We start from the raw sequence: 23,402 nt of genomic DNA on the forward strand, positions 1-23,402 counted from the left end.
CAATTAGTTATGCATTAAAAGTAGAAATGCAAAAAAGGTACATACAAAATAAATCATATTGCCAATAATATGATAAATATTAAATACAGAAATACAGAAGTCCGTTCACATTTGCAATATCGTATTGCTAAAACTAATGAATCCACATTTAAAAATGGAAAGATCCATAAATTAGAAACCATAATAGAAAAGGCATATGTTTAAAGATAAAAATGAAGTGAAATCAGAAAGATTGTTTAAAGAAAACAACAGAAAATAAACTAATGGAAACCTGGTTTAAAACGAAAGGAAACAGAGTGGTGATCAAATATTTTTCAATGGGAAAGAACGCTGAAAAAGTGAAGCCGAGCAAAAAATGCGATAAAACGAGAAATGCAATGGAATGGAACAGAGGAAAAGTCACCTGCCCTGCATTTTCATTTTTCACGTTTTTTTTTTTTTTTGCATTCCCCCCTCGGGAACAACGGGCTGCAAATTGAAAATACCAAGGCGTAAAAAACAGGACAACAAAATGGGGAACCTGGAGACAAGGAACAAACGGAATGCAAATGACGCAAAATGGAAATGGATGGAAATTGAAAACCTGAGGGCGACGCGACAAGGGGGACGGGGGCAAAATGAAAAATAATTAGCGCAATTAATGACCACGTAATTAGCGCTTCGAATCTATCCTTCTACCTCTCTCTGTGCGCTTTACATCTTGCCATCCCTTTCTGCCACAATGTGTGCAGTGGCACGTAAAGTGTAACCCACACCCACCGTTTTCCGCCCACTTTCCCCCCGGAATTCGCAGCAGGTCCCCCCGCACCACCGCCTTCATTAATAGTTCGCTGTGGCTACGTTTGATAACTCTATCGCGGTCCGGTCGCCACTGATTTTCCTTTTTCCCACTTTTCCGACTTTTCCATTTGCCCACAGAGAGCCAGCCAGCGCAAAAGCGAGAGAAATGGGGAGCAGGAGTGAGGCGGAGAAGGAGCAGGAGAAAAGTGGAGAGCAGATCCCAACGACACGCTAATGAATGCACGATGGCCCCGTTTCATTTTCCAAAAGGGGTTTCCATCGGAAATGCAACTCTGTCATGGCATTTCTTCATCAGCATTTGAGGTTAGCGGAAAATCCACGCAGATCAGCGGGGAAAAGCGTGCAAATGGACGGCGGCTAATTAAAAATGGCCTTTGATTAGGCCAAAATGTTAAATTAACATTAGTGCGCGCTAAGAAGCGACAACGGTTTTAGCCAACTAGCAGCGGCGAAAACTGCAATTCATTTGGTATTCTGGGAAATTGAGAAGTTAACGCAGGGTGGTCTATTGCTTTAATTACAAAAGCTAGAGGAAATATATGGAAGAGTTGAATACAAAAAAAAACAAGGGAGAATGCTGTAGTCGAGTATCCCGACTATCAGATACCAGTTACTAGTGTGAATGCGAACGCGAAATTTAATCATTTTTCTGGGATATCGATAGATATGGGTGCATAAAATGAGAAAAAACAACAATTTTGCAAAAATTTGGGCGTGGCAGATTTGTGCGGCTTGTGGGCGTTAGAGTGGGCGTGGCCATATGGGTCAACAAACTTGCGCCGCGTCTTTGCCTCTAAAATCTGTATGCTGAATCTCAACTTTCTAGCTTTTATATATATAACTATATATATATTATAGTTCCTGATATCTCTATCTTCATACGGACGAAGATGGCTAGATCCACTCGGCTATCGGCTATTGATCCTGATCAAGAATATATATACTTGATATATAGACTAAATTATTGATAATACCACAAATGAGTAAGCAACTCTTAAGAAAATTTCGAGTATTTCCAACTTTATACTAAAGTCAAATCCCCCCGATTGCCTGGCTTTCGAACAACTCAGAAATTCATTGTCTACACATGGTGCCCAGGATCTCTCGCCGCAGGACCTCCTGGGAAAGTGGGTTGGGGGTAGTGGATGGGGATGGGGGAGGGGTTAAGTCCTCTTGCTGGTTGGCGAATGAAAAACGAAAAACTGTCATCATGTGACGGGAATCAATCTAAAGTCATTTTATAACCCGAAAAGTCATAAATCTAACTTTAATGTTTTAAACGTGACTGCGGCACGAGGTCCCCGGACCACGCCCTCTCCTCCATCGCCGCCCACATCGCCTACATACATATGTAACGATGTGTGCGACTGAGAGGGAAAAATCTCCGGCATTGAAATTGGAAAAGTAAAACAAGCAAATGAATGTATTTCCGTTTGGGATTTTTCACTTTCCGGCTTTGGAGAAGGAAGTCGAGGAAAAGCTGTGACGGCCTGGGCGCTGTTTTCCGCAGTCGCCAACGGGGGCGTGGCCATAGAGTGGGGAAAACACTATAAATGACAAAACGAATTCGGGGAGAAGTCGTCGAGCTGAGACAGGAAAATAGATAGAAAATTTTATTAAATGGGCATCAAAACTATTTGGCGTGTCCTCCTCACGGGGCGTGCAAAAGGTCCTGGCAAAGCAGGACTGCCTCGGCGTACGAAGGGCGGAAGGGAAATCCCCTAGCTTAATTCATGGGCCAAATGGCGTAGCATACTTACGTGAGCCACACATAAAATTCAAGCACCGCATGCGGTCAACGAAGGTGAACACCAGAGGGAGAGGGCCATACACGGTTGGAAAGAGACAGCGCGGGATGCCCGGGCAATGTGTGACAGGATTAATTAAGTGGCGGCAATGGAATCGTGTCCATAACGAATTGTGAGATTAATATGGCCAGCCAAAGAAGGATGGGCAGAACTGCAGGGGATTACCGCTTAAAGCGCACAGATCTTAAAGATTTGCTTAACTCATAGCATTTTCCTTACTTTTGGAATCGAACTTGAAGTCGGACTGGGACTTATTTTCTGATTTTACAAGACTATTTTATAGATCTTTTAAAGCTTTAATGTTAAATAGGCATCCAATCACTAATAGACTTGCATAAAAAACTTGAATTGGGGTCAAAGTGATGCCCTACGGTTTTTCCGGGGCTCTTGCCGGGTTATCTTTTTTATGGTGTTTATCGCAAATTAACTATCGCTTAAAATAATCCGCTTTATTGTGTGTAGAAATCGTTCATGCAATGCCACTGTCCTTTTACTGCCCATAATTTTGAGGATACAAAATTGCACTTATACTGCGAACTCTTCTGCGCAAATTGCGTAGCGATTGTATAACGTTTGGCCAAAAAACCAAATCGAATATGCCCATTCTGGCCAAATCCAATGGCCATCAAAGTATAATAACCAACAAACCGAAATCGCATTTACAGATATAGATTTTACCGAAATTTATCGCCCCGGGGGGAACCGGAATATATATTCTTTCCAGTGTGTGTGCTCATGTGTGTGTAATTTAATCAATAAGAAAATCGTCTTTTCACTTACATACACATCATTACATTTGGGCGCATAAATTGATGATGCTCCAGGGGGAAATTCACGTGGGCTTACCTGGAAAAAACGAGGGGAAAAGGGGATAAGTTTGTAAATTTAGCAAGCGATTTGCGGCATAAAATGGTACGTTTATTAAAGATTTGGAGGGTATTTCCCATACTTTATAAGGCAAAGACGTTAGATTATATTATAAACTAGGCGCAGAGAAAACTGTAGCATACCTTAATTAACTAAAGGAGTGTATAAAACAATTTTAATTACACTGAAATGCATTTAAGTAGCGGCTCAGAGCTCTTGGAAGCACACATTACCGCTTATTTTGCTTAGTGTAATTCCTAAGCATGACTTGGTCCGAGGAATGTCCAACCGGCAACCGCCTTACATTCCCGAACCGCACTGTACACGTGCATATTCGGATCTCATTTTAAATTCAATTTGCGGTCGAGTGTGAGATTTTTGCCATTGTGCCGAGATGGACGCACGTGCGACAATTGTTTGAGCTGTTTAATCACAGTGCGGTTGGATTTACCCGGTTCAGTTCGGTGCGAATCGGTTTGGGTTTTGGGTTTGGGCCTGGGGTTTTGGGCTTCGGTTTGAGTTTGGGCTTGGGGTCTCGATGCCGGCTTTCGGGTCATATTTAATTCATTTTATTATTATGGTTATTGTCCTTGTTGCGGGATTGTCGAGAAGGAAATGGTTATGGTTATTGGACCGGAGTTCGGGGACGGAAACTAAGCACAATTTATAATGTTGGCGAGAATTTTCCAATTTAACAAACAATTCAATTAATGCAAATTACAATAGGAATTGGCACTAATGAATATTTTATGACGAAACTAATTTCATTTTCATACATATTATGCGGACATCGCAGCAGCTGGGCATCGATTGTAAATTGTTTACACGCCGCGGGGCCCATAAAATGATGGAATCAACTCCGTCCCTCCCCCTGGCGTCTTTCCGGGCTCCCCACTTCCAGTGCCTCCGCTTATAATTGCCACAAATGTTGCGACGACAACAAAACCCACAAAAGGGGTAAAATTATTACACTCCACCCAGGGCCCACTTTCGCTGTGCTCCTTGAGCTCCTGCCAGACAAATGGAAAAATGGTAAATGAGAAATGGCCAAGGAACCGCCCACAAAATGCTAATTGTCCTGGGTGCCGATGACAGTGGCCCCATAAGCTGGGAGAATCAGAAGGAGTATGGCATATTCACATAACTTCAAATCATAATAACATTCAAATTTGACATCCATATAGAAGACTTACAAATTTCCATTTGAGAGTTTTTATACCATTTACTTTCTGCAAGGCCAACATTTTTTGACCAAACATTCAGCACCTTCATATACGGATGAAAAATATGAGATTTGGGCATAGAACATATCGATCCTTTTAACAAATACATATATGTCGGGTAAAATGCGAATATTCGCTATCGGAGTCACCTGCATCCTTAATTATTCCTTTTTCCTGTTATTTTCATGTATATGTGATATTTATTTGCTTATGGGAGCTCCAAGTGCCTGCTGCATTTCTTGCTTTTCTGCTGCTCCAATAAATAAATAAATATTTGTGAGCATTATAAACAATGAGATGTGTTGGTTCATAAGCTCCAATTGATTGCGGCAGAGTTTCCACTGTACTCCAGACTTTCGCCATTTCGGTGCTTCGATTGTGTGCGGCATTCCCTGTTTTCCAGCCAGCTTGCCACATTGTTGCAAGTTTCTGCTGTTGCGAGTTGCTGCTGGGCTGCTAGGCTGCTGATGTTGCTGCTGGGCTTTATGAAAACAGTTTCTCAATTATGCCGCCCGAATGGCTTCGTAGTTGGTGTTGCTGCTGCAGTAGCTGCTGCTTCTTCAGTTGCTGCTGGTTTTCCGTCTCTGTTTTCCGAATTTTCTTAATGTTGCTGCTGTTGCTGCCGTGGATGTTGCTCCTTTGGTTGCTGCTGCCTTTGTTGTCATTGCTTTTGCACTGGCTTTCCCCCCTTTTTTTTTTTTTGGTTTTTGTTATTTGCTGGCCCGTTTCGTTTTCGTACCAACTTTGCCAATTTGGAAGTCGTTCGGCGCTTCGGGAGGGGCAAAAGGGGTCGTGCAGGGGCGGCGAAAAAGGGGCAGGTGGGGCACAGTGCCTTGTTGTTGTCGTCATAACGTTTATTAATAAGTTTTTCGGCCGGCTCAGTTGTTGCCATGCTGATTGTTGCTCCTGCTGTGTGTTTTCTCCTTGATTTCCCATTTTTTCGATACTTTATTCGTGGGTTCTGGGGATGGGGTCATAGGTCATAGCATGACTTGTCAGGAAAATGGGCAAAAATAAATAAGAAAGGCCAGAATAAGCAGAGAGGGATAGAGTGATAGGGAATTAGAGCAAAGTGCACTTTTTGATGACTTTTGATTTGTTTTACGATTCAGCCTCGGCTATGAATATTTATTGTCGTGTCGGGCGTCCATTTTCCGCCTTTTCCTCCTTTTCCGCTCCTGTCTTTAAAATGCACGAAATATGTTTGCATGGCAACAACTTTTTAATTGATGTTTATTTAACGTTCAGCATAATTAACTTGTGCTCGAGCATAATATTTAAGGGATCGTAAACGAGCATTATACGAGCCATTAAATTGAATTTGTAAACGCTCAACTGCCACTCCATTCATTTACACAATATATGCTTATACATCTCCTTATAGATTTGCAAGGAGTTTTATGTCTAGTCCTGTGATTTTCGTGGCTTTAAACAATGCCATAAACGTGGCCGAAAGATCGCATTAACACTGCCACAAGCGCGGAGTTTCCCCCCAATTTCCACACACTTTTCCGTGACAGCCCCATCTAGTTTCGTCTCCAGTTCTGGTATTTGCCTTTACGACTTTCGGTCATAAAAACCAGAGAAAGACGCTGGCGAAAAAAAATCAGCGTAGGAAATGTCGTGAAGGAAAATAGAATTATGTGCGCCGGAGGGGAGGGAGGTGGAAAAATCGGGAAGGGAAGTGCCAAAGGAAGGAAGGACTTGGGCTAATGATAATAATACGCATAATAATGTAACCAGCCACAAACAAATTTGATTTGCTGGCTTTCTATGGCGACTACAGTGCGTTTCAGGGTCATAAATTAATAAAGGAACGTTTAGGGGCAAATTACCAGCATTTTCTATTCCACAGGAAGTAATATAGTATTTATGGTATTTAGCAGACTTCATTTTCGATTTATAAATATAGCTAAATAGAATGGTTTCTTTTTTATTCATGATCACCAAAAACGATAAAAAACAACTCAAAACTACGACGATTTTTTGTTAATAAAAATAAAAGCAGTTGTTATAGCTTATATGAGTGGCTTTGATTTTCTTCCTTTAACTGACAAACAATTTATTTTACACTGAAAATATATGCATATATTTGTGAACTTGCTATCTTTGATTTTAAGAATTATCTTTTTTAGTCAAGTACAGCAAAAAACGTTCCCTCCTCAATGGCCGGGGAGCAGCCCCTTCTCTCCGTTAATAAATTGCACTTGGGGACGTTCACTTATTAATTTCTTTACAAAGTGCACAAGTCAACTGTTTTGTGTGGCTTTTCCGCCAGCCCCTGTTTCCCGGCTTTTCCGGCTGTACGTGACCAATAACAGGGAATTCATCAGTGGCCCCGGCCCCTGTTTTCCCAGATTGTCAGACGAGCTCATCGTGAAGTCAGTGGCCTAAAAACGACCATTATGGAGCTGCTCACTTGATCGTGCAATGTACTTTTTTTGTTGCTGCCCAGCACTTAGCACGTTCCCGAGGAAATCAAGAAAAGCTGGAAAAGCTGGCTGCTTGCAAGAATGCACCAAATTAGCAGAGTGAAAAATCGAGCTCGGGAAATTGAAAGGGGAAACTATGGCAAAATCGGGCTGCAACTATAGAGCATGATGAGTCTGCTTGATGTTGTCCCGCGTCTGGCATTGATTGCCATTTCCCAGCTAATGATGTGTGGAAAAGTTTATTTGGCTAGTAAACAGCGCGGAAAATGTTAAATAAATACCGAGATAAACAAGAAAGAAAAACAAAAGCCAGCGAACAAATGCAAATGCAGAAGCACAGTAGTGAAACCACTAACAATTTCAAATTTATTAGAAAGAGAGTTAACGAATGTAAGATATCCAGTAGAACAACCACTATTTAACAGCTTTGAAACTAGCAACCCGGTTCAAATTAATTACGATGGTTTTCCCATTACTTAAAATATATTATTTTACTAATCCTTTTTAAATGCAATTGTTGTAAGCAGCATGTTTAGTTAGTTAAAGCAAAAACTTTTTGAATCATGGCCTATTATTTTTGAGAAACTATATACCCCACCTTTTCTGTAACATTAAATCTTTCGACATTGCTAAACTGGATCGGTCAAATCTTTTTGATGCGTTGATTTTCACACGCCAAAACAATGAACAGGCAAATGAGGAAAATCATGTCAGGTTGAAATGAGCAGTGACCCTGAGCGTTAAATGCAAAAATTTCAGTGAAAATGTACAAAAAAGGAAAGGCAAAGAAAAAGCGTCATATGAGGCCAGTGTTTCCAAAGATTATGTATCCGAAAAAATATACTCAAAGGCAGTCAGAGATAATCCATAGAATTTGCGTGCCATCAAACCTAATTGGCGGCGATAAAAACCGATTCGGTTGACTCAAAGCCACACAGATACAAGGGCGCACATGGCGTATACGCAATTTCGCTTTGATTTGTCAGCGGTATAAAAATCAAATGTTTTATCTGAATTCACATGCATATTTATTGGCCATAAATGTTAGCAACTTCATAAAGACTTTTGGCCTACACAGTGGCCCCACATAAATCTGCTCCTAAACTGCTTAATTTGCCATTTGGTGCTCTTTTTGCCCAGCAATTTTAATAAATTCATAACCACAGAATGTGCCATGCAGTGGAAATTAATTTCATAAAATCACATACACACAGGCTGAAAATTTAAATTAATGAGGCGCAGCTCCGCCACGCCCCTCCCCAAAGATAGAAATCATTTGAAGCTATGTGAACTCATTTCCGCACAGGGGATTTATGTTAGTTATATTCGCATTTCACTAACGGCGAATCTTTGCAAATACTCTTCAAAAATATATAGAGAATATTATCTGCACATAAAATCGATTTCGAGCTTGTCTAATTAAATAGAAAATTCAATTTGTTTCATTCTTGTTTGCATTTAAATGAGCCATGAAAGGAAAACTGCAATGCATATTTATTCCACATTTTGCCAGTTCCCACATTACTTAAGCAACCCAAAATTAGGATGGAGCCCCACACGCTTGATATATTAATAAACTGTAATCCTAATGGCCACAATACCTATTAAGCCCACAAGAAATTTAGACAACAAATGAAACAGCAAGAAGAAGATTAAATATTAGTTACTTCATTGTAGAAACCTTTAATTTGATTATCTCAATTGTTACGAGTATCAAAATTCAATAAAATTGACAAATAATAATCGAATAGTAATCGAACTACGTTTGTCATATTAAAAATATATTATGGAAAATATTGTTATTAAAAGAGTATTCAAGATATTATAAGCATATAGTACATTAGGAAAATAATTTACCGCTTAGCTAAAATGAAATTCGGCACAGATAAGGCAAAATTGTTCACTGAAAAACGATGCTAGATTTTCCAAATATTTTACTAATACTGGCATTCCTCAGCCCGAATTGCGAGGAAATTGTGAACAATTTTTCGGCTCTCCTTGGCGATTTTTAATTAACTTCGGAGCTGTGCGGCATGTCAAAAATTGTAAGTGTGTGTGCGAGTGTACTTCGTCTGCTATTTATTTATTTATTAAATTTTGCACAGTTTTCGTTGGAAGATCTCCGGAAAAACCTCCGCCCAAGCATTTTTAATTATTTATTTCTGGTACAAATTTCCGTTGTCTGCCCGCGTGCGTGAGTGTGTGTGTGCTGCAACTAATTATGTGCGCTCAACCACTCACATACCGCACACACTAAGCCGCGTGCGTATTAAATATGAATTATATTTTTGGGAGCCACCTCCACATCCGCCCTGGCGCTCAACCAACTGCCAAGTCAACAACAATGGCTCGCAGCGTCAATCAGGCCACGTCGACGTCTCATCAACATCTACGTCATCACATTTCCACAGTGTGCCTGTTCCCTGTGTGTGTATGTTTGAGTGTGTGAGTGCAAGGATGCAATACTTTTTAGCTGTGCGGGAATCCGTTTGTGAAAGAAAAAAATGAGTGCGCAACTGGAAGTCGCAAAAATTGCACATGCCTGTGCCTAAAATCTGAGAAACGAGGCTTACGAGAACATTTTGCCATTAAAATAAATGTATGAGTTCAAATCAAAAATAATAATAAACAGTTTATATTTTGAAATATATCATCGTCTAGGAATTACTTTTGTTTCAGTTGCAATGGAACGAATATTTTGAAAAACCTGCCTTACAAATAAGACACTACTATATGTATATATATGTGGGAATTGGTTCGAGTAAGAATACTCGCAGTGGTAATAGGTATTAGGTCTTTCGATACTTCTACATTGCAGCCCTGATTAAAATGCAACCCTAGACAAGATCAAGCTATCGATAGAACGGGAGCGAGTGTGGAGTGAAGTGGGCGTCGAGTGAAAAAGTTGCCAAGAGCGGTTGTTCCTAAATCTAAATAATAAATTTCGTCCTAAGTTCAAGTAATTAAATGTGAAATCTTGAAGACCATAAATAATTTGTTACACTTATAAGCTCTACTACTTGTTTAATAAAAAATGCATAAACGAAGAACTACATATAGACTATATTAACTACGGTTAATATGTTTTTCATACAACTAAATAATTCTCAAACTTTATTGCCAAAGGTTCTCCCGCTACAATCATTCTGAAGGCTGAAATCTATGGGAAGTAGAGCTGAAACCGGAAACTAAGCGATATTTCTGCGAATATATGAGTGCAATTTATCTCGGTGGCCAACGATACGATGGGCACAATCACTCCGAGCTAGACCTTCCCATATGGAGACCTATTAACCCAGCTTTTGCCCGCCCCATGCCGTTCATGCCGCCCATGCCGCCCATTTTCGCCCGGTTCTTTCCCGTATTTATTTGTTGGTCGTTGTCGTGGTTTCCGGATTTTGTTTTGTTGCAAATGTGCGCTGTTCCATAAGCATTGTCAGGCCACGCCCACTGGCCCCATTTGGCCGCTTTTTACCCGCCCACTTTTCCTAAGCGGCTACATCATGCGCTCAACGATGCGACAACGTTTTATTAATAATACTTGAAGGGCTGATGGGGTTACGAGGAAATGTTGCAGGCAGTCGGCGCTTTTAATGCCCCACATAAAGCGCCAAAGAGTGTGTACGAAGGAAGTGGAGAAAGGAGAAAGGAGAGTGTAGAGGGCAGCAGTTAGAATGGCGAGTGGCGAATGGGGGAGTGGAAAGTGGAGCGGCTCATCTGACGTTACTCATTCGCCGAGTGGATTGCATTTGGTTGCCTTTTCTCCAAAGTATGTCATTGCTGGTTGCAGCTGCAGCAGCGCCCGTGAAATGAGTAAATACGAAAAATATTTAAATAAATAATGTGGCAACTAGCTGAATGAAATCGTTGGTCCGTTGCTTAGGATTCGTTGCATCATCAAAAACCTAAGGACAGCAGCGATTAGTGAGCCTTCAGGAATCAGGAGCAACTAAGGTCCGGAAGTTTGAAATCAGCTTAAGGTGCATTTAAATATTTAGCAGGAAGAACAACAAGTTTGTGGCACAAAAGCTTTTCAAACAATATTATTTACCCCCAGCGTGTTGGTGTTAGTTTTTGTAATCCCCATAACATGCTTAACGGTGGCTTAGTGCTTGTTTCGGGGCTTTAACTAGTCAGGAGTTTACTGGTAAGTATTTTCTACTTGTGTACGATTAACCCTCGCCACCCCTCACCAATCTACATACATCCATATGTAAGTACCTCCCCCGGCCACATCGTTCAACTTTCATTTTGGGCTGCTAACGATGCTGCTGATACATACTAATAACTTCTTTCATTAAAAATTCTTATGGGCCGCCGTCAAAAGCCATAACCGCCGAAAGGGGCGTGGGCCTGTATGTGGGCGGAAAATGATGACAGGCGGTGGAAAAATGTCGGTGGGGCTGATGGGAAAATGGGGGCGGGGCAAGCACACACTTGAGCGACGCTAAACTCGTCCAATTAGTAGCATTTAATTTGGTAAACAGCGGCATTTTCGTGCTTTTGCATTTTTTTGTAATTAAAACAAGATGATGATAATGATGTTGATTAAGAAGAAAATGATAAGGAAATGTTGATGAAGAGGGAAAGCAACAAATGTGATAAAGGAAAGGGGAAGCATAAGGCAAGCTGATGAGCAGCGTGGGCTTTGTGTGTCAGCCATCATCACACAGCTCGCTCTTGCCATCTCTTTCACACCGTGTATATCCATCTTCTTTTACAAAAGAGGTGTAAACTGCACATACTCTTAATTTCTTTAAATTTGTTATAATAACTTTCAGTCCTAAACAAGTATTATTTAGCCTGTAGCAGAGTATTTTCTCCGGGTGTATCCTTAGCATATGTTTGCATTGTTGCCACATAACAGCTCCCATTTTTTTGTCATTTTCACCGCACCATCCCCGCATTTTCCAGCCCCCCGCACCAAAGCCATTATTTGGATGTCAACAACGTGCCAGGCAGATGATTGCCCCGGAAAATCTGCCCTCCCCCTCCAAAATTTGTACATCATCCCCTGGTCCAATGACCAACACTTTCGCTTCATTTTTTTGCACCTGACCATCCAGTAAAGCTTATTAAAAACGACAAAAAAAAACACACTCACCTCAAATAAAAAACGAAAAAATTGGACAAAAAGGAATGGCATTTTTGGGCACTTTTTTTGGGCAAACTTTGTCAGTGAAACCCAAACAACGAGTGGAGTAGAACAAACAGATTAACCGCAATAATGAACACGGACAAACGCACAAGAGCGGTGCGAAGTGGAAAATGGAAAATGGGGGCGGATAAAAAAGGACTATGGGGTGACAGGGAGGTGGGTTCAGCAAAAGACCTTTACCCGAGTAGCTTCTGCTGTATAGAGAATATATTTTTCATTTTTAGATTAAGGAAAAAGAATTTTAAAGACACAAGAATAATAAATGTAAAGGTATTAAATATTATTAAGAGGTCAAAATTTTATACCATTAAAAATTGAAAAATCGAAATAGTTTGCGCTAACATTTTTCTTGCGAAAAGTGCACGGCCTGGGATCTAATTACTGCACCCTACAATTTCCGCCGGTTGGTCAAGTTGTGTCGCAAGCTCAAGAAAATAAGGACGGAAAATGGTCCTCCAGCTGTGGTCATTTTCCGACTTACAGGATTTTTGTTTTGGAATGGGGGAGGTGAAGCAAAAAAGCAAACGTAACACGGGCACACAAACACACGTGTACGCATTTAAAGAGCTTGGTAAATTATGCAGAGCCACAAAGCGGTGAAAACCAAGCAGAGTGAAGAGCAAAGGCAGAACAGCGGAAAAGCGGAAAAGCGGGGGCAAAGCACACATACATACACTCCCGCACACAGAGCCACCATCATCTCAGCGCGACTAATAAACTCAACTTAGCTGGTATAAAAAATATCCATGCAAATTAATTAAATATTTACAGTTTACTGACATAAGCCGAGGACACAAAGCTCTAGAAGAAGAAAGGCGACGGCGGCGACGACGACGACGGTGGCGGCGGCGGCGGAAAAGCGGAAGAGACGAAGAGCGGAAAAGCGGAAAAGCGAGAGGAAGTGGCGAGGAGCGCGAGTGAACTTTCCGCTGAATTGCAAAAATATGCAAAGGTATGCAGGAAGTGTACGAATGAATGACTGAATAAATGACTGACTGAGTGAATGACTCAGACTAGAAGAGCAGACAGACGGATTATGACGAAAAACGAGGCAACGAAGCATTAAATGGAATAAACTATTTGATACCCATTGCATATAGAATTTCACAAAAAAGCTTAAAATCACTTCAGCTTTTAATTATATTGTTTTACAAGGATATGGTACTTTTTAGAATTTTAAAGGAACTATTTGTAGCATTGAAAACCAAAATATGTGGTTCTGTTTTGAACAACACTTTCCTTGGTCTATAAAACTATGCACACTATGCATAATAAGATATTGACAACCATACAAAATCCTGTAGGTTTTTGCAGGCTGGCGTTTAACCACTCGATATTTTACTTTAAGAGTGCTCGCCCAATTGTCTTACCAATTTTTGATTGACCGTATACCTTTTACAAATAGGCACTAGAGGGCATTTCTACCGGGCAGCCAAGGCGGAAATGCTACTCTCCTCCTTTTTCGCTGAATAGTTGAGCAGGCTCACCTGCAAAATGAAATTAGTGCTAAGGCAAGGTGAGGACACGAAGTTCTTTCATTCGAAACCGGCAACAACGGCGAACAAACAGGCAACGAAAAATAGCCGAGGGAACAAATAAACTTTTACGTTTGTAATCAAATTTTTGGCATGCTGCTGACGTCGGGCATCATAAATTTAAATCAATGCAACTTAGTAACCGGAGAAACGGGAAAATTTCGTCGACTCCCTAGAGAAGCCGAACTTATAAACCATTGAGTAAGCCGCTGGCTTAAGTTGTTAAAGATTAACCACGAAAATGTAAATGATACTACTACTTATTTTAAGCAGGGTATCCCAATTAGAAACTGACAGCTAAATCGGCTAAAATATTAATTTCGAAACTTTAAACTCGGCCCTCGATTTAATAATTTATCCATCTCAGTGCCGACCTAATTGTGCTACTCGATATGTTAATTAGTTCTCGAGGCCTGACACTTAACTTACGGCCAGCAAAGTTTTCCCTCTTCTTTTTGCCGTGTCACCTACATATCACTCACGGCCCCATTTTCAGTACCACTCCCCCCGCCCCCTTGAGCATTTTCCCAATTGCAACCCCAAAATGTTGCACTTGACAACGGGAATGGCAAGAACAAATAAAGAGGGAAGACAACGCAAATGAAATACCAAAGTAAAATACCAAAATACTCGAACAATGAAGAACCCAAAAATGAAAAGCTGGAAAAGTGGGTGGCTGGGTGGCTGGGTGGTTGGATGACTGGTTGGCAGGATGGCTGGCTGGTTAGCAGGGCTAAGCGTTTTCGGGGAAAACTTTCGCCCTGCAGGGCTCAACTTTTAATGGCAAGAGCAAAGAGAACAGGGTCGAAAGACAGAAGCGTGTGCGTGGTACACATGTTCCAGCTGCGGGTTCCAAAAATAAGAGCAGGAAAATCGGAGGTTTTTCCGGCGGCGGGTGGAGTGGGGTACGGCATACTTAAGTGCATGTTACCCGAACAATTTACTAGCGTAAGTTGGAAATTTTTGAATTGGCTAAGAAGCACAAGGAGCTCGGGGGGCAGTGCAGGGCGGAAAGGAAGCGAAACGCAAAAACTTAAAAGGCATGAGGCGGTGTAGCATCACTGAGCAGCTGAGAAAAAGTTAAGAAAGCCTCACAAGAAGTTGAAATGAAGATTTATTTGCCTATTTGCTTATTTATCTTTGGCTCAACTAGAGGCTCCATCAACATGAGCCGACCACCCAACCGACCAACCCACCAAACAAAAAATAAGCCACCCATCCACCAGGAAAGTGGGTGGAAAAGTTGCCAGCAAAAGGAAATTACGTTAAGTACCGAAAACTTAAACGTCGAGTGGGTGGCAGCCGAAAGTCCCAGCCGTGTGTTGTGTATAGTTAGCATGCTATAAATGTTGTAAAACATCTTCCCACACTGAGAGACATAAAGGAGATGTTAAACGGCAGGTATTTTGTTCTACATCAATTCAAATAGACTTTACAACAGAATTTCTTTCAGCTCTTAGTTTCCATACAACTTGTGTTATGGATTGACAAATAATATATATGACAAATATAATATAATAATATATAATATATATATATAAAATATATTTGTGGTTTTCTGAAAAAATAATTTACAGTCCGAATAATCTCAAGTTTCCATTAGTTGAATTTATCAAAATGAAAAGCTACATCCAATTAGTCTATGATTGTATATTTCTATGAAATGTACCCAACTTTCGCTCAACCCTCCGTAAAAATTAAAGTTGCTTCCTGCTTTTTAGAAATCAAGTATCTTTCAGCTGAACGAAGGCTCCACTCTACTCGACTTCACTCAAATGGGCAATTTAATTATACGGAAATCACACAGAATTCATCTAATTAGTTTGGCGTTTTAATTGCCCGTGGGAGGCCGCTGGAGGACACTTGTCTCCACTCCACTAGATGCCATAAATAATGTCATCTCGGTCTGGAGCAGGAACTGAAACAGACACTGAAACAGGAGCCAAAGGACACGAAGAAGCCTGACTCCGCCTGCCGGCGCCGCAATTGTATCCGTGCCTTGCAAATATTTCAATAATAATTCCTTCCATTTGTGATATTAAAAAATATACCCGCGCCGGCACTTGTAGCCGCATCCGCGTATCTGCGTCCCTGCCGATCTCGATCCGGATCTGAATCTGAATCCGAGTCTGCAGCTGCATTCTTTATCTGGCAACCAATTGGCATTCGTTCCATTTGCTTTTGCCCGACGTAATTGGCCAATGCAAACAGTATAAAACCAGGCAGCAAAGGGGGAAAAGTGCACATGAAAACAGTGTATGAAAATGTATGAGAAATATGTAAAAGAAAAAGCAATATTCAGAGGACTCAGAAATGCCAACGAGTGCTGGTTCAATAGGAGTGGATATACCACAGAAAAAGTACGGATCACATTGCCATTTATATAACTAACTTTTTGGCCCCTGAAAGTAAAATAAAAATTCTTTTCATCATAACATAGTTTATTACGGAAGCCACAAAAATCAAAAGGTTGTCTCTCCGATTCTTAACCATAAAATTTAAAATTAAAAATCGATGGCCAATCGCGATGGAAGGACATAACACTTTGATGCTGTCTCCCTGCTGTCAATTTATTTATAGAAATATCATAATCGCTTAACATCAAATGAAATTTATGACGAACTAAATCAAAGGCTACTAATCGAAGCGAAAAAGTTTCTGGCGAATGCCTACACATTTCCGGTGTAGGGAACGAAAACCACTTTGGCACTTTATGAGACTCGAAAGTAAACGATGTTTTTTAATATTTTAGGACGCACACACAAAAGTGCTTTCAGTTTAGTTAAAAGTTACGTAAAGACCGAGAAACGCCACTCAAAGTGCCAAATTTCACGCCACTTGAAGGATCCCGAGATGAGGGCTGAGTGGGATGACTTTTAATCCTTTTTGCATTTCGCGCTGCACATAAAAAGCATCGTTAAATAAACATGAGGATTTGGATGTATGATTGCCCCAGACTCTACCGGCTTGAATTTCCAAGAACGTCGAGAATCTCCGGCAGATGCGACTGTTTCTGCTTTGGCGATAAAGTTTATGGCCAAGTTGGAACTGCCGCCAATGAATCTCCAGCCCGCTCCTTCCACGCACTCTTTTTAATTTAGCCAACCTGCCTTTTTGGATTGAAAACTTTTCCCTTGCCAGCAGCAAACAAAACAGGCCAACCGAAAGTTTAGTTGCTCTCCAACTTACAAATACACTCGATGGTGGCCACCGAATATGGGTTAAATTTAATCAGTGTAAATTAGATTCGCCAAATGAAGATGTATTTCCAGGTAGCATATTAGAAATCGGTAGAAAAGTTTAAAATACAATGATATACGTATAAAGCTACCGCTTAAAGCAATCTGTAATCTGTTAAGGCTTTTCTCATCTTCAAATATTTCAAAAACGTTTACAAATGAAAAAACACACATTTTCGGAAAGAAAAACTCCAGAAATCAGTCACCCAATTCTAAGCTGCACGTTATAATTGCCATGCCTTCGAAACAAAAGGGTATATGAATACAATGAAGATGCGACAGCGTAAGACTAAGAAAAGGAAGCGGCAAAAACAGAAACTGCAGCGAATGAAGAAAGGAATCAAGTTTTTAGCCTCAACTTCAACTCGGTTCCAACTTCAAAACTTCAAGTTTGTTTGGCCAATTAAAATTGTGAAATATATTTGTCACGACTACTCGTTCCATCGTCTTTGTCTCCCACCCCGCTTTTAATAAGCAAATGCAAATGTCGCCTGCTGCCTGCTGCTAAATAAATGGCCAAATTGATTTATGTTGCGAGTTATGGGCGGAGAAACGAACGACACTGGAGTGTGGTTTTTTTCTAGGGGAGGATTATGGTGGGGATTCTGGGATTGAAAGACTGTAGAACTGCGGCTACCATGTTTGAAAACTAAAACGAGTAAGTGGGGAAGAATCATATTAGAAACGACCTGTTCTTTAAAAGGTGTTGAATTATATTTGGCAATTATAAATAATTATAATAATCTGAGTAATCTGAGTAATCTGCCAAACATAGGTTTACGATCACTAGAAAGGTTCTAGGTCAAATTTATCAACTAATTTCGATTTCTATTGAAATGAGGCCAAAAAGACTACCAGCATGGCAAAAATCCATAAAGGAAAACATATTTTTTCAGTTGAATGAAGTGAACTGAAATGGAATCAAATATCCTTCTTATGTAACCACCATTTCTCTCCTCCGGAAAACTATCTTTCCGCCCTTTCCACCAACTTTCCACTGCCTCTACCATTTTACCATTTTTTGTATCATTTTTTCTGGGCTAGATAAATGCCGTCTGTGTGTGTCCTTATTTATGTTCCCTGGCTGGTGATGGTTTCCGTGCTTCCATGTGTTCGTGTGCCGTTCACATCTTTATTAAAGAGACGGCCATAGTTTTTAATAAAAATTCATCCAACCCTCACCAAAGGAGACTCCGTTGTTCCCTTTTTTTTTGGGTAAATGTGTGGGTTCATCTAATTTATGTACTACTACAGTGGGTGGCTTGCGGGTGCCTCCTAATAGTTTTTAACTTAAATGGGAAAATAGGAAAATGGGCTGGGAGACAATGTACCTTGGCCAAAAAGGACGTAGGCGAATCTCTGATGACGACAAAGACGCCGAGGACAATGTTTCTCCATCAGCCATCTCCTACGTATTTCTGCCCAACTATCTTCCACTCTTTTTGGCCATTTCTTCGCTCCTCTCCGGCAGTGGGTTTTTTCTACTTGGCGTCTTGGAGGCGGCTTCTTTTTGGACCACAAGCAGGCTATTGAGTCGTGTATCTTGGCAGCATCTCACTTAGTCCTTTCCACCCAACAGCCCATCAGCCCATCAGCACAACAGCCCTACCGCCCAACACCACCCAACTCCTTATGGTAGATGGCTTATTTTATCTGTCTGACTCTCGGGCGATGGTGGTGTTGGTGGGCCCCATTCGTGTGTCGATATTTTATTTTTATTTGAAAAAATCAATTTATGGGCTCTTTTGCAATAAACGATTTCTCTTTTATTTGTCTTCCCCGGCGACGTTCGTTGTCGCTGGTCGTTGTTCTTGGTCTCCTTTTGCTTTATGGTCGCATATCCTTATAATATTTTCTATAGTTGTCAACGCTTCAGCTACGGCATCTCGTTCTTTTTGGTTTCCAGGACCCCCGGCCTCCATTATTCATTGTATGCCATATAGGCTACCCCTCCGCACATAAGTATACATACGTACATGTGTGTGTGTGCGGAGCCCCGATTCATTTTTTACCCCATGAGATAGTTAAGGAGCAGCGAAGAAAATGGGGCGCAAGAAGTTTGTTTTGCCCCTAAGAAAAATGACCCTCAAAAATTTTGTATATATGCGATAGTGTTGGCGCTAAGGTTGGGGAAATAAAAAAAAAATGGCCTGGCCAAAGGGGCAAATGCATTTCACTTGAAAGGCTTTTGACCGGGCTCCTCCCCAGAAGCGAGCGCAAAACACATTAGAAAATATTCACTTAGAGCAAACTATTTGCATATGAAGTCATCCAAGTGCAACTGGGCGGATGATTGATAAATGAAGAAGTCAAGCGGGCTCGAAATTGAGGAAAATGACAGATTTACAGGCAAAAGGGATAGTAGTTGAAAAATGGAAACAATAAATGGAAAAAAACGTTGGGAAAGCATATTTGCTATGAAAACATTACTTAAAGGAAGAGAAAATATTTATTTTATAAAACTAAAGTAAAAAAAGAGAAAATCAATGTATTCAATTATTAATTAAATTTTATTGTGGCGCTTTCATATATTTTTTAAGATTTTAAGAATGATTGCCAGACCGACATTTAACATCCGAATTTCAAAAGCAAGCTAGGAATAAATTTGTTATATTTTCTTTTTATTCGTCTTTCCAATTTATTTGGTGCATAGAACGATTTATAGATTCTCTTGTCCTCTGTAACTTATTTTAAATCCCCGCAGTTTCCACGGAATCTGTTTATAATCTATTGCCAGTGTTTCCTCCCTTTTGCAAGGCATCTTTGTATAATTTAAAGCCCTGTTCAGCACTCTTTTTTGTATTGGCGCACTGCAAATGAAAAATTTAAATCGCGCATACGCCGCATTGGCCATTATTTCCATTTACAATTCTTCTCCCAAATCGCCTTCTACCAGCTTTGTTTGTACTATACGTTGGAGCTTCCCCTTTTTGGGGAACGGGATAACTATACTTGGCGATAGTTTTGGTGGCTGTGTCTCACTTTGTTGGATTTTTATTGTTGCTTTTTATGCGCTGTACACAAGTTTTTATTCTCTTCTTTATATTTTTTGCGCCAGCGAAACTTTCCTTTTATTTATTTCCTGCCTTGCAAGTGCCTGCCACGCCCCATTTAAAATGGAAATGTTCTCAGCCATTTTATATTGTGTTTAATACATTCCAAAGGAGTGGGAACGCAGGCGAATGGCTTTCAATGAGAAATTTTCAACAATCAAAAAAATTACACACATTTTTCTGCCATGCCTGATAATTTATGAACTTGTCAAATGTGTCTCAGTTTTCCCACCCATTCAGGCATTCGTTGTGCAAAATTTATTCATGCCTCTGCTGTTGGAAAAAGAGTTTTATTTATTGTGAACGTCGTGGCGCAAAAAACGAGAGTTTAACTTTATGCGAGATGCAAAACCAAATGCATTCCACTGCAACTGAACTTCCTTTGAGCCCCTTCCACATGTGCCAATTATTTGTGTGTGCTTCCCACGCCCCACCGCCATTTTTGGGGCTCAAATTAAATTTACAATTTGTTTGGCCAAAGCCAAAAAGTTCAACAAAATGCTGATATCGGGACAAAGAAAAATGGCTGCACTGCGAGTTAAAAAACGAGTTCAAGAGTGTTTTTGAATAAAGGAACCGGAAAGATGCAGTACTCGTGTGACTAACCTTCCGATACAGTTGTAGTTATTTGTAATATATTAATTTTTAAAGCGAAAGAAAGGTCAACGCCTTTACTTTTGCACACCCCAAAGTATTGTTTAAAGTATGTATTTTTCTATTGTCTAAAGTGACTTTTCCATAGATATCATAAATAAGTTCACCACTGCAGTTATCGCTTTTTTATTTTTGTAGTTGTGAACTTAGTTTGGGTAATGAGGCTAATCCAATTTGAGTTGTCGCTGTTCCATTTTTGCGCTTCATAAACTGAATTTCGTTTCTATTTTCGTTTGTCTCTTTTTTTTATTGAATTTCCATTTCGATTTCCATTTGGTCCGCCCAACAACAACGAACAATGAACTGCGACCGTTCTGGCCCCCTCACCCCCGCTGACATATTTGTGATCTATCAAAAAGCAATTCACTCAACCGAACCATCAGCATTCATTTGGTTTCAACCCCGACCGCTTCAGCCGTTCGGGCATCCATCAATCAATCAATCATTATGCTCATAAAAATTAGCAACATCAAGCGGTAAACGGGAACAAATGAAACGCCGCCTCAAGCCGCAAAAATGTTTGCATTAAAATAAATTACAACTGAAATCGCAGCCCAGAAATCTACGTCTGATGAATACAAATTGCGTGGACGGCGTAAAATATGGAAGCGCATTAAAAGGGTTATGCCATGGCATCCCACGGGGCGTATGCGCAACGCCCTTAGGAACGGCACTCGGCGACCGTAACAACTAAAAATCCATCAGCGCTCCCTGCCACGCCCCCCGTAGAAATGGGACACATGTTGGGGATTTTCACACAACGTTGAAAGGTGTTTTCCCGCTGAACAAATTGGAAGGCAAACAAAGAGAACATAGGTCCAAGCCGAATTTTCTGTAATATAATAATATATTATAAAGTAAAGGGGACCTTGCGAAAGGTTTTGTTAAATGTTACTAAACCAAAGCAAAGAAAAAAAGTATGCATATATGTAAATCATATATATACCTGATACAGACATAAAATAAGTTTTTAGGTAATATTAAAAGCAGGGACATATTAAATTAAAAAAGAAAACATGGGAAATCAAACTCAATTCCAAGAAATGTAATTAAGCGCTTATAAAATACATAATCTCACACAGCCAATCTTCTTTAATTTATATGAGCACCACTTCATTCCTGGAATTTGCCCAGAAATTTAAACGAAATGTGTTATTCTCGAATGCAGGGATTTTCATTGTATTTATTGCCGCCCGAGTCAAGTGGAAAATCATGTGGGGGGAGGGGCGTTGGTCGCACATGGAAAAGGGGGCGTGAAGCTGTTGGAAAGTCTTACAAGCCGCCGAGTGACAAGGCAGGGAAAACACGTCTGGCATGTTTGTTTTATAAACGAGCTTTTTTATTGCCAGCAAAAGGTGGAGTAGGCCGCGACATGGCCTCACTTTTAATTTCTTCAATTTTATTCCATTTCCATTACCTATGCCATCACGTATGGAACTGCGAAACATATTCAGCTGGCAGCCTTTTGAAATACATGTTATTGATATTGCTTGGATTTTTTTATCATCTCAGTTGGCTGGCTGAAGAAAACCTCCCATGGCTCCTCATTTCCTGTCTCGAGTTTGTTTGTTTGCCTTCCCCTTCGGAAGTGTCTTTTTTTTTGCTCCTTCGAACTCTTTGATTTGATTAGTGCTAACCCCGCTCCATCTTCTTCTGATTGCTCTATGAATGAATCCCGATGAATGGCCACAAAGAAGAGAAATCATTCCCCTTTTTATGATTTTTTTGCTCGATTTTTCAGTGCTGAAATTGGTTTCGCTTCGTCAGCGTTATCCTTACATATAAATGTGTGTGTGTGTGTGTGTGTGTGTGCAGGATTCAGAGTCTGATTCTGAAATTAGCTTGTTTCCTGAGCTGTCGCACATGTGCCACGAATTTTCAGCTTCCAAATTGAGTTACAAAAGTGGAATGATGTTAATGAAGCGCCGTGTGCTATTCGCTGTGTGTGTGTGTGTGTGTGTTGGTGTGATTTTTGATTTTTCACTTATATTCCCCGAAATCTCAACTTCCTTTCAGCTATTTACTACTTTGTGGTTTTCGTCAGCTAGCTGACAATTTTACTGATTTCGATTGAATTTCAGACGAACGAACGAAGAAGCTGTCAGTTTTTAATGCTTTCTATTTTTTTATTTTTGCGAATATGTATATTAAAATTGTGAACTGACTTTTATACCGCACATATTCTACCAATTAGTCTCCCCACAATTTGTTCGGTATCTCTTGCACTCATTTGTCGGTGTAACACTCGCGATGATCTATGCCAATCTATTCCGAAAATCTTTTTCGGGGCCTTTTCTGTTCAATCTACCGCACAGTTGCGACTCATTAAGAAATCATTTTTCACAAGGAGCCACACAAACAAACGGGCGGCAGCAACAAATAAATGAAGACAATTTGAATGGGGTGGCACCAGGGGCAGGCATCGTTTGTCTAAGAATAGAAACCTAGGGGAACGAACAGGCACTTGTTGAAAGTTTAATCGAGAGAGAGAGAGGCAAGATAGCGGGCAATGCCATGACCTCTCATACATTTCCCAGGAAAATCCCATCCCATCCAATGCATGTTTCGAATTCCGGAAAATTACTACAAATAATCCCAAGATCTTGGCGGAATTTCAATTTACTTACCTTGA

General features: G+C 40.4%; 1 pseudogene; it reads right to left on the reverse strand.

Annotated features, from left to right (window-relative positions):
• Window positions 1-423: 423 nt before the first annotated feature.
• Window positions 424-1,040, reverse strand: LOC117147223 (annotated as a pseudogene).
• Between the last annotated feature and the right edge of the window lie 22,362 nt (window positions 1,041-23,402).

The sequence above is a fragment of the Drosophila mauritiana genome, chromosome X, assembly GCF_004382145.1.
Source record: "Drosophila mauritiana strain mau12 chromosome X, ASM438214v1, whole genome shotgun sequence".
Taxonomy (NCBI): Eukaryota; Metazoa; Arthropoda; class Insecta; order Diptera; family Drosophilidae; genus Drosophila; species Drosophila mauritiana.